The sequence below is a fragment of the Saccostrea echinata genome, unplaced genomic scaffold, assembly GCF_033153115.1.
Source record: "Saccostrea echinata isolate AGI-Se365-2 ecotype Australia unplaced genomic scaffold, CSIRO_AGI_Sech_v1 ptg000029l, whole genome shotgun sequence".
NCBI lineage: Eukaryota > Metazoa > Mollusca > Bivalvia > Ostreida > Ostreidae > Saccostrea > Saccostrea echinata.
The window spans coordinates 14,926,398-14,929,876 of record NW_026889778.1 but is presented as its reverse complement, the minus strand read 5'-3'; the positions used below and the strand labels follow the sequence as shown (position 1 = coordinate 14,929,876).

Here is a 3,479-nt window from a genome sequence, read left to right as displayed (position 1 = left end):
AAAAATAAAAACACATTTGAAGGTACTACACTGAAAGAAAGCAAAATATATGAAACATTAATTAGTGTCTAGGAAAATCAAGGAGTCCCAAAACTGTCATGAAAAAAAAAAAAAAAACAAGAGGCCCAGGGGCCACATCGCTCACCTGAGCACTCTGGCTAGGAAAAAGCAGAAATCAGTTCAGTCTTGAAAAGTTTTGATATAAAAGTGGTTCGAGGGGGGGGGGTTGATTTGAACTTGAATCTATTCTTAAGAAGACAATTTTTATTGATATATCATTTGTATTCCTTTGTATAACTATGATCCTCTGTTATGGCCCCCCATTCTCCCGGGGGGGGGGGGGGGTCATGATTTGAACAAAATTTGAGTCTACATTACCTGAGGATGCTTCCATTTAAATATGACCAATTATGGCTTTGCTGTTCTTGAGAAGTAGGTTTTAAAAGGCTTTTTCCTATGTATTCCTATGTAAAACTTTGATCGCCCATCGTGGCCCCACCCTACCCCTGGGGTGGGGTCATGATTGGAACAAACTTGAATCTACACTACCTGAGGATGCTTCCATATAAGTTTCTTATTTTCAAGTACAGTGGTTCTTGAGAAGATTTTTAAATGATGCCATCAATTTTTCACAAATTCATGATTATCTCCCCTTGGAAGAAGGTGTGGCCCTTCATTTGAACAAACTTGAATTCCCTTTACCCAAGGATACTTTGTGGCAAGTTTGGTTGAAATTGGCCCAATGGTTCTTGAGAAGAAGATGAAAATGTGAAAAGTTTACACGACGACAACGATGACGACAGACAACGGGCAAATTTCGATCAGAAAAGCTCACTTGAGCCTTCAGCCAGGTGAGCTAAAAAAACGTTTCATCCTTTTCCTTTGGAATGCTGTGGACAGCTTGAAGCATCAACTTTGTACCTTGGCATGGTGCAACAGGCCCTATTGCTAAATGTGCTGACATATGTAAAATATTCCTGTACAGTATTGCATAGTCCAATTTCTGAGATACTTGACACTTTAAGGGAGGGTAATCTTCATTTGACAGGATATGCTTTGCATGATTGAACAATTTATGCTGAGATCTTTCATCTTTTGACCAATTTAGATGCACTGATGATATGAATTCAAAATCTGTAAAAGCAATGACAAATTGATGTTTGAATTAAAGTTTATAATTGATATTGCAATAATCATGATAATCAAAGAAGACATTTTAGTACAATAAATTTTCATTCATACCCAAAAGCAAAAGAGCATGTATTTTGATGTTCTAAATGACATTGGGAATTAGGGAATAATTTCAATTTTACAACAAAGGGACCTTGGCAATGCTAGCCTGAATCACCTTTATTTCCTATTTTGTAAGAGATCCAAATGCCTTAAATGGCTACTTGAGTTTAATGCAAACCTGCAAATGATCCAAATATAAAACAAGCTAATTCAGAGAATTGTGGCCCCCACTTATGGGGAAAAATTGAGGATGGGAGAACTGGACAAAAAAACATGCAGATGGAAAAAGAAAAAGGTCAACCTTAACCTTTCATCTTTTGGCCTTAAAGTCAATTGGTGTCTTTTTTTTTATTAAAGGAATAAATTCAAGACCTCAAAGAGAACCAGAATTATCACCAGGACATAATTTATTGCAAGATATGAATTTTTCAACTTGACCTTTTAACTTAGAAATCAAAGGGGATTTCTTTAAGTCATTGGGAATTATGATATAAAATTTAACAGAAAAAGCTCAAGGGAAACTAAAGTTATTATTTGAATTTTTTTTTGTATTGTAGGAATTTCTAACCTTGACCTTTTGACCTCAAATCAATAGGGATCTTCTCTAGGCTGTAAGGAGTTGTGATATGAAATGATATTGCAAAAGCTCAAAGGCTTCAAGAGATATTGTTCCCAAATTAAAGTGTTATAGTACATACATGTACAGACAGAATGACACACGGACAGACTAAAATTAATATACCCACTTACAGTACAACAAATAAGGGACAACAAAATAAACTGTTTACATAAAAACACACATACTTGCCTGTACAAGTTATTTATAAATAATTGATAAACATTTATTTGGGGGGGGGGGGGGCTGTTACCTACAGGTATTAGGTCATATGTTTTCTGTTATGTCCATGACTTCTTCCATTTTCCTCCACTCTTTGCTCTGTAAAATAATTGAAAAAGCCATGAAGTATATATACTCTTATACATTACAGTTAATGCTAAAACTGCTAATGGTGAAACATTTTGAATGAATCATAATTAAATAATTTGAAAGCTCAAAACTTGAACTATATGGACTGGACTTTTCAGTTTATCACTCACATATTCAGGCATCTTCACCATTTGGACCTAACTTCACATAAATTGTTCTTTGTTATTTTACTTATCAGTAATGTGAATGAGCAGTTACATGTACATTATCATGATTATAGTAACTTGTATGTATACATTATAAAATGTTAACCACATGTACAAACTCTGGTTCATGTCATTGAACTTCATGATAACAATGTCCACTTAGTTATATTTTTCAGTGTGGAAATGAAACATATTTGTTAATTTTATTTTTTGAGATATTAAACATTGACATTATCTATATTATTATGTAGTACCTTAAAAATATTATATTACAGTAAGTGATCACCTGTTTGGTTTGATTCAATTGTTGCCTTGTCAATAGGAACACATTTCTGCTAAAGAATAAACATTAATTTTAATATTAACTATACAATACTTAATAATCCTCATAGTTACATGAATACTTATAACCAGTTATGTACACATAAAATAAAACAGAAATCATACTTGAGATTTTATTTTTAGAACTAATTCAAAATAATATGCAATTGAAATTTTATTTCCAAACAGGATTGGATCATTTACATGTGAAATCTATCAATATTATGAAACTATTGAGTGTAAAAACCATTCATCAACATTTACTGTAGAATCCTTAATTTATGTGAGTACTAAATATACTCGAATGAGAACAAGAATTAACAAGTGGACTGCTGCTCAAGAGTTTTCACTTTTTACATGTATTTCAGCTATAAAATAATAAAAGCAGGTAATTTTGCTTCATAAGTGAAACTTGATGTATAAGCTACTGAGTGAATTTCAGAAATAATTTGATAAAACTTTTACATATAATTATAAACACATAGTATATGTATATGTACCTTTAAGCTCTTCCTTCAGCTTTACTTCCATACTGATTTTTTAGTGTGTGTTTCTATACATCTTTTGCATATACCTGTAACAATTAAAGAATCAAATTAGTTGATAAATATAAATCATTATTATAAATCATTATAATAGATTGGACATGTAAGTTGTATAAACTTGATATCAATAGGTTTTCACAAACTATAAAGACTAAGTCAGTAAATATTTCCAATTATGATATCACTTTGTGATATTATATTTACATGTATAGGGTTGTCCTTAAGACCTGTGGGACTGGGGAATTT

The 3,479-nt window shown here is 32.1% G+C and overlaps 1 long non-coding RNA gene across 1 annotated transcript; it reads right to left on the bottom strand.

The window, feature by feature from the left end:
• Positions 1-880: 880 nt before the first annotated feature.
• Positions 881-3,259, bottom strand: LOC133195640 (uncharacterized). The gene is made up of 4 exons (XR_009722224.1): positions 3,189-3,259; positions 2,654-2,702; positions 2,107-2,170; positions 881-1,134 (listed from the first exon to the last, which is right to left on the bottom strand). It is a non-coding gene; the product is annotated as an uncharacterized LOC133195640 (long non-coding RNA).
• Between the last annotated feature and the right edge of the window lie 220 nt (positions 3,260-3,479).